The 8,565-nt window shown below is 49.7% G+C and overlaps 1 pseudogene; it reads right to left on the reverse strand.

The window, feature by feature from the left end:
• LOC115083564 overlaps positions 1 to 5,209 on the reverse strand; it is a 79,266-nt pseudogene extending 74,057 nt beyond the window's left edge.
• Positions 5,210 to 8,565: the final 3,356 nt, after the last annotated feature.

Raw genomic sequence — 8,565 nt, forward strand, 5'->3', positions numbered from 1 at the left:
TGCACACCTACCAGCAGATGGAGACAGAAACCAACTGACTCGCTGATGTCACCCTCATATAGCCCTGTACTGACGTCAGTGTTCCAGTATTCTGCAAAAGCCGACTGTGGCAACTAATTAACACTAGAACTGTAAGTCCGGAGTTAAAAACACTTCCTCCCCCACTCATTCACTTCTTTTTTTTCTTCCAGCGAGCAAAGCACTGGGCTCAGATGAGAAGGAAATGCAGAAGCCATAACAGACAAAGAAGGCAAACACTTACAAGGCCCTTAGACAACCCGAAGATCTGCATAGGCCTACGAATTCTACCTCAAATAATGTCCCTGAGAAAGGACAAATAGAAAAATCAGTACAGTTCTGTACAGGCAGCGCAGGGCAGGATTGTGGCTTGGCCTGCCTCTCAGAGAGGAAAGGAAATTATCAGGTAAGTAGTAATTTCACCTTCCTCTGAATCCAGGCAGGCCAGTCCACACAACTGAAATGTACCAAAGCTACTTCCTCGTAAGGAAGGAGGCTGCTCACGTTCTCAACACCGCTCCGGCAAAAGATGCAACTTCTCGAACCCTCACCACCATACAATAATGCTTGGAGAAGGGATGTAACCAAGGCAACGTCACTGCTAGGCAAATCTCCAACAAAGAAAGAAACTATAACTCTGTCCAAGGTACCAGTTCCTACATGTAATCCACTTTGAAGTGCTGAAAAAAGTGCAAAAAGTGGAATATAAATCTAAATAAATAAATACCGTTAGCACTGTCGTCGAACGAGCCCTAATTAGCCTGGGTAATGGCAGATCCACATCCACCTAAGCCGCTGTGATCACATCTTTAATCCAAACTGCCACTGTGGTACGAGAAGCTGTTTCTCATGAAGTACGAAGAGACGATCTGTTCTCTGCAAGGTCTCAGTAACCCTAAGTTAATGCAACAGATGTCTCCGCACATCCAAGGGATGCCACATCCACCGCTCCATCCGAGGGCAACAATATGGTCAGATTGAAAGAAAAAGTCAGGTACCACCCTTGGACATGAAGGAAGGTACAGTCCTAACCTGTACTCTGTCCAGTGTAAGCACCAGAAGCGGGAAGCTACCAAAGAGGAAGAAATGTGGGGCCTGCCAAGAAGGTCAACACCAAGGTCAGGTCCTAAAGCATACAAATGTCCACAGTGGCAGTCAAACAGGCTTAACACCCTTAAAAAATCTAGACCCTTCTGGGTGCGATGAAAAAAGGTCTCCCTTGAACTCGACCCCTATACCAAGCCAAAGCTGCAACTTCTAACTTCAGCGTACTTAGCACCAGCCCGTTAGTCAAACCTTCCTGCTGAAATACCAAAATCAAAGAAATCAGCGCTGTGGTGGGAACAGAGAACCATTCCCAAAGAACCTCCAGAGATGCACATTCGCCAAGGACACCGAACCTACTCCTCTGTCCGAGGTACGGACCAATTCACAGCCCGCATCTGCTAAAAAGAGGGCAGAGAGATCCATAACCGTTCTGGAATTCACTCCAGAATCATCAACTTCCTGAGAGAGGAGCAGACAAGATCGTGCCACTAGGGCGCAACAGGAAGCAATCTGTAAAGTTATCACCCCTGCTTCAAAGGCCTGCTTAAGGATAGCCTCAATCCCCCTATCATGCTCAACCTTCAAGGCCACTCCTCCCGCCACAGAGATAATCATCTGATTAGAGATGGCACAGACAAGCGCATCCATGTTGGGAAAATAAACGCTCTCTCGCCGCTGGATCCAGGAGATACAGGCGTTCCAATGTACGACACCCTTTAAAATTTGCCTCTGCGGCGCCCCATTCAAGATCAATCATAGAAACATAGAAATGACGGCAGAAAAGGACCAAATGATCCATCCAGGCTGCCCATCAAGCTTATGGTAGCACCAGCCGCGCCCATACAGGTTTCCCCATAAAGGGATCATCAGGAGGTGGCAACTGCCGTGGCATACAAGTTACCCCACACTTAGTTTCCCAAACTGCTAAACTCAGGGCCCTCGTTGTTCAATTCTTTGTTATCCCTTGCGTTGAAGCAGAGAGCAATGTTGGAGTTACATCACAAGTATAAGGCTTATCGGTTAAGGGTTATAACAGCCACATCAGCAAGTTACCCCCAGGCTTGGTTTCCCAGCCCGTAAAAGTCAGTCGTGTGCTTGTTGGTTGCTGTCCCCTTTTCCTCTTGCTGTTAAAGCAGAGAGCAATAATGAGTTGCATCAACGGTATGAAGGCTTGTTGGTTAAGGGTAGTAACCACCACACCAGCAAGTTACCCCTGAATGGCATCCATAACAGGGAAAAAACAAGAGGCTTTATGCAAGGAAGACAAAATAGGATTCTTCTTCGGTTCAGACATGGAATCCGCACCAAGAACACTCGGCATCTTTAATGTCTGGGAAATCAGGGCCGGCAGTTCATCTCTATGTAAAAAAGGCAACATTGTTCAATACGGTTCCAGGGTCTGCCTCATCATCAGTGCCATCCAGGTTCCTGTCGGGAACACCCGCAGCAAACTGAGGCGAGCTCCGGCACTTAAACATAGAACTGGAAGAGGGAGGGTGAGGGTCCGACCTGGCAGGATTGGGTGAAGCTGAGGACTGCGCCTGAAGAAAGGATTGCAAACCCTGAAAAAAAACTCCAATAGTACGAGCCACAAACACAAACTGTGCGTACCACCAAACGGAAAACCTTGTGCGTGCAAATGTCGCTTCCAGAACTGGGCGCACAGCACATGTGCAGAGCCAGATGCACTAGAAGCACCAACGTTGCACTAGAGGGCAGTAAAGCAGGCACAAAAGCGGGCAAAACTGCAGCCGCGGCCTTCCATGCGGCATGCAAGAAACAAGCCTTGCAGTGGGGCCTAGCCCACCGGTGCCACCCAACCTGCCAAGTTCTGCTAACACCACCGGGAGCGGGAACAAACGCCGAACGGCGCACCAAGCACGGAGACCGGAGGAACTCCTGCAGAGCCCTCTGTCATCACTACATTTTTTATTATTTGTATTTTTTTTAAACTTACCTGAGCTCAGCCCTTACCGGTGAGTACAGACACCACCTGCTTTCGGCCTCCTGCACCCGCTGCCTTTAAGCTGTACAATTGTTTAGCCTCAGCCTTACTGTTCCTTCTTCCAAAGGGTTTCAGTTCCCTAATTATCTTTATTTTTAGATCAGACTGCTTGCTGTGGCTAAAGCTTCGGGGAAGGCTTCTCTCCTGGATCCCTTTCTGTAATATAAGTCTCAGGAATCTCACAGGAAGACGTTTTCTTTTTAGAATTTTACAGATAATTCATCTTTTATTAGTATTGAATCACAACAGCAAGCATAAGTTTCATTCTATGTAAATAGGTTATAAGTATTCCAGTATAACTGTAAGAATGGTCGTCTTCCTGGGGAGAAGGGTCCAACGCAATGTACCTGCTGAGAGAGTGCAGGCCTTCTCCCAGTGTCCAGGGCTCCAACCACCCCTTATATACAGGTTTTTCTCTCTGTCTGACCTCAAGCCCTCTGCATGCAGTCAGCAGTCATCCTTCTGACCCCCAGGACACACATTTTCCTTCGTTCTACAAATAGCTTAACTTCTCCCATCTGTTTCCCCTTTAGTGCTCTCAGGCACGGTTCCCACAGATAAAACAAAACTTTGGGGTCACGGTGATTCACAGGCACATGCACCCGCCCTCTGCCAGATCCCAGGTTTCCCTGAGTTGCTACAAAGGAACAAGAACAGTACAAGTTTCCACAGTTTTGCAGCCCTTATGCCTCAAAAGGTCATAGGTCATTGCAAAACTGTTACAAGGGTCAGGTCTTGTCTCTACATTTCCCTCTTGAGGAATTCCAGAATTAGGGATTCCTCACTATTAGGGAAAAATGAAAGAGCAATGGGTGCACGGGTAGGCAGGGCTCTTCAGCAGTGATTATAGATTATTCTTTTTCACTCAACGCACAATAAAGCTCTGGAATTTGTTGCCAGAGGATGTGGTGAGTGCAGTTAGTGTAGATGGGCTCAAAAAAGGTTTGGATAAGTTCTTGGAGGAGAAGTCCATTAACGGCAATTAATCAAGTTTACTTAGGGAATAGCCACTGCTATTAATTGCAGCAGTAGCATGGGATCTTCTTAGTGTTTGGGTTCTTGCCAGGTTCTTGTGGCCTGGTTTGGCCTCTGTTGGAAACAGGATGCTGGGCTTGATGGACCCTTGGTCTGACCCAGCATGGCAGTGTCCTATGTTCTTATTCAGAGGGGATCTGGGAAATCCCCCCCACCACTTTTCTTCTCCTGGTGCTTCAGGTTTATCTCCCTTGCTACCTGCCCCATTGATGGCGCCGTGGCTGCAGTGATTGCCCCCGTGCTGTGAGTGTCCTTGCTCCTCCTTTGCTGCCTGTAGCCCCTCTTCCTGCTTTGGGTGATGTTCAGATGCGACGTAATGAATCCCGGAGCCCCAGTAATCTTATAATATATTGAGACAATAAAACAGGTTTCCCAATCTTACTTGTGTCTGTAGAAATTCTCTCACTTTTACTGGTTGAGGAAAAGGGATCTCAGGTATCAGCACAGGGAGGAGATCACAGCGATGGGAGGGAGAGGGAAAGAGTACGAGAAGGCCAGGGATGGGGTGAGAATAAGGAGAGAGGATTAAGGACAGGAGATTAGAAAGTTTGAAAAAGAGGGGGAGGATTGGAAATCTAGGATGGGGGAAGAGGAGGAAGGAGAAGAGGGGAGGATGGAGTAAGAGGGATTTCAGAGACGAGGATCGGGGAGCAGGGAGCAGGGGAGAGGTAGGAAGGAGAGAAGAGGAGGTCCCACTACCTGCAGACAGAATCTGAGATCCAGGGAGGGAGATCCAAATTGCTATTGCTGGAGTGGGGAGTGGGAGAGTGGCCCAGAAAAGAGAAGGAGATACTCCATGCCGCAGGAGACGGAGGGCTCTGGGATACACCGGGCTGCTTCATTCTTACAGCATCAGTGATCAGCTGCCAATTCCTTATCAGGGGGTTCACCCCAGCTCTGTCTGCCTCAATCCTGCCCTTCCTGTTCCCTACACAAGAGAGGAGGGAAATCCAGGGCTGTGTGCACATTTACTGTGAGGCGCTGACCCAATGATGTTTAGTAAAACATCCTCTGTGTAAACTAGAAATGCAGATAATGCAATCCTTACCTAGACCCAGGGAGCTCAGGGTCTCATAATTCTCCTTCATCACCTCCCTGTAAAGCTCCTTCTGTCCTTCATCTAAATACTCCCACTCCTCCTGGGAGAAAGAGACAGCGATGTCCTCAAACGTCACCGGCACCTGAAACACAAACCAGAAACACTCAGGGACACGAGGAGGGGCTCAGCGGCTTTAACCTCTTAACATTTTGTCATGGAAGAGAGGACACCAGGACCCCTCATCCCCAGGAACTGCCAGACTCGTTCCCCTGGACTCAGTTTCCTTTCTGGACCTCGGGGTTTGAAAGTCTAATCCCAGAGACAGAGAATATCAAACGTCTCTGCCTGGATAAATCAGTGAATAATAAAACCCAGGATCTAACAGAGCATTACCCAGAACCTCAGGAACATCTGATTCTGTCACATCAGGAGGGCTCGCTGTGCTCTCATCCTCCTGCCTGCTCAGCCCCTAACCTTGGGGCATCTTTGATGCCGTTCCCTCCTTCTGCACATCCAAAACCCTGCTAAAGTGAGTCCGTTCCTCCTCTATAACTCTGCTTAAATCTCTCCCTTCCTCCTCGAGCCTGCACCAAAACCCTCCTCCCCTGTCTTATCTCCTCCTGCTTAGACTTCTGTAACTCGCTCTTTGCTGAATCGTTTTTCTCCCCTGCAATCTCTTCCACATTCAGCTGCATGACTTCTCTTCCTTTAACCTCGCTGTGATCTTCTCAGGTCGCTACATTGGCTCTCTGTCCACTTCCACCTACAGCTCAAGCTTCTCTCCCTCCCCTCACTCTGCAGCTCCTCATTTCCTTCTTTTCTCTCCCTTCCTCGTGATCACCGTTCATCAGGCAAGTTGCCCTTATCTGTCTCTTTCTCCACCACTTTTCAATTCTGTGCTTTCCACCCTGCTTTGCCGAGTGCCTGGAAGAGACTTCCTGAGTCCATGTGTACTGCTCCCTCTCTGGCCATATTCAAATCCAGTTTAAAAACTCGCCTTCTTGGGGTTGGATCCAAGATGGCTGCAAAGATAGACTCGCTCGGCATTGGATCCCTCGGGCGTGTTTACTTTGAGTCTCTTTTCTTGCTGCATTTTACCTGCGATGGGGAGAAAACGCAAACCAAGGTCTGAACCTTACCCTGCGGTTCCTCCGACGTTGCCTTTCTCCGGCCCGACGGACGCCCATGTGGGGCGCAGCGACACGAGGTCAGGGCTTCGGCCGCTGGAGAGTGGAGGAGGGGAATTCGAGCTCCCCTCTCTCCCTGGCTCAATATCGCCACTCAGCTATGAAGCTCTGTCACACGAAAGCTTAAAGCCATCGATCTTCCTCGTCACTCAGAAACAAAAACCCAGCGAGCTTCTGGCCAAGCCAATTGAGATTTTGTAAAACAAACTGAAGGAACTCAGTGAATGCAAGAAAAAAACTGTAGCGCAAGCCCCAGGCAGCGGAAGCGCCTTCTCGGGAATCTTTACTGCTTGCAAAGAAAGGGGAAGCCTCACAGGGCTGGGGGAAGAGTTCATATTTCCAGCTGGAAAGGAGATGGAGAAGGCCTGCAAGCTAACAAATTTACTCTCACTGGCAGAATGCACCGGCAAGGAGAAACGGCTGAGCAGGGGCAGAAGATGTAAAATCGTTATTCTGCCCTGCAAACGGAGGACTCCACCGACACTGCAGACCTTTCAAACCTTCTCGCATTCCTCAGGTGTGAATTCAATGGCGAGATGCTGGAGGAAGTGCTGTTTTTTTTTCAGGTCCCGTTCCAGTTCCTGCTTCCAGGCATAGACGTCTGGGGTACCCGCTCCTCGGGGGCCCTCTCCTCATCTTGGCTATCCGCTCCTCGGAGGGCCTTTCGCTTGGGACATCTGCCTGCCCCATTCCCCGGGGCTTCCCTGGAACCTTAAGCCACACTTCCGTGAGTACCACGCTCCGCAGACTCCTTCCTGTGCTACCGAGGATTCCTCTGGTGTACCCCGCTTCGCGGACCATTACCATCCCTATTGAGGTCCTCACCGGTGTTCCCTGCTCAGTGGATCACTATCATCTCTACTGAGGATCTTCATCGTGAGTATCCCGCTCCGTGGGCCTTACCACCTCTATTAAAGGGCCTCAGCCACGCGCCCTGCTCTGCGGACCACTACTGACTCAGCTGAGGACCTTCTTCAGGTGTACCCTGCTCCGCGGGCCACTATCAGCACTACTGAGGACCCTCTCCAGTGTACCCTGCTCCGCGGGCCACTATCAGCACTACTGAGGACCCACTCCAGTGTACCCGGCTCCGCGGGCCACTATCAGCACTACTGAGGACCCTCTCCAGTGTACCCTGCTCCGCGGACCGTTACCATCTCTTCTAAGGACCTCATTGGTGGACCCCGCTCTGCGGACCACTAGCGACTCAGCTGAGGACCTGCTTCAGGTGTACCTGCTCCACGGGCCACTACCATCTCTACTGAAGACATCATCAGTGTACCTCGCTCTGCAGCTCATCATCTACATTACGGAGGTTTCCACTCGGGGTATTCTCCTATCCATGGACTCGGTGTCTCTGAGACCTTCTCTCTGACATCCCCCGCTCTGCAGGTTGTGTCACCCTTTCTCTTTAATACAGACTCTAGCCCGATACTGTGTCTGTCCTCACTGTGACCTCGCCTCCCGACGGGGAGGCTCACGGGGCTCCTCCCTGTGAGCGGTACCATCTCTCACCTCGGCCCAGGGCCCAGCCACGAACTAATCCTAATACAGAGGAGTTCTTCTCTACTTACCCGGGCTCAGCGCTTACCGACTGAGTACAGAGACGGTCTCTGGCTGTGGGGGGAGAGGGCTTAGACCTTCACCGCCGCACTCAGCTTCCTGCACCCGCTGCCTTTCAGCTGCTTCAGCAGCAGGGTCCACACCAGGAACCGGCTACCGGACCAAGGCAACCTCTGAGGGATCTCGGAAATCACCTCAGGATTTCTCAACTGGGGGAGGGACCTTTAGGTATCACCACAGGAGAACGGGGCTCGATCTTTCAATTGGTATGGGGATAGCACCTGCACAACTGCTGGGAGACGGAGAGACACTGGATGGCTGAGGTCACTGCAGGGGTGTATCTAGGGTGACGTCAGCTTTGAAACCTGACTCCGTCTCCCAGCTGCTGGCAGGGGAGCATCACCCATTGGTCCTGAGTCCATCTGGCTACACGCTAGGAAATTTGTTTTTTAATTTGACTTTGTTGTTCATTTTAGTTTATTATCCATAGATGTTTTTACTATTTATGTTGTAACATTTATATTGAATTTAATGTTTTGTTTTTAATCATTTATAATTTGTAATTGATTTTATTTATATTTATACTGTGAACTGTTATGACTTATCAGAATAACATTATATACAATAATATAAACAAAATAAATAAATAAAGCGGGGGAGGGAGAGGTATA

The sequence above is a fragment of the Rhinatrema bivittatum genome, chromosome 2 (assembly GCF_901001135.1).
Source record: "Rhinatrema bivittatum chromosome 2, aRhiBiv1.1, whole genome shotgun sequence".
NCBI lineage: Eukaryota > Metazoa > Chordata > Amphibia > Gymnophiona > Rhinatrematidae > Rhinatrema > Rhinatrema bivittatum.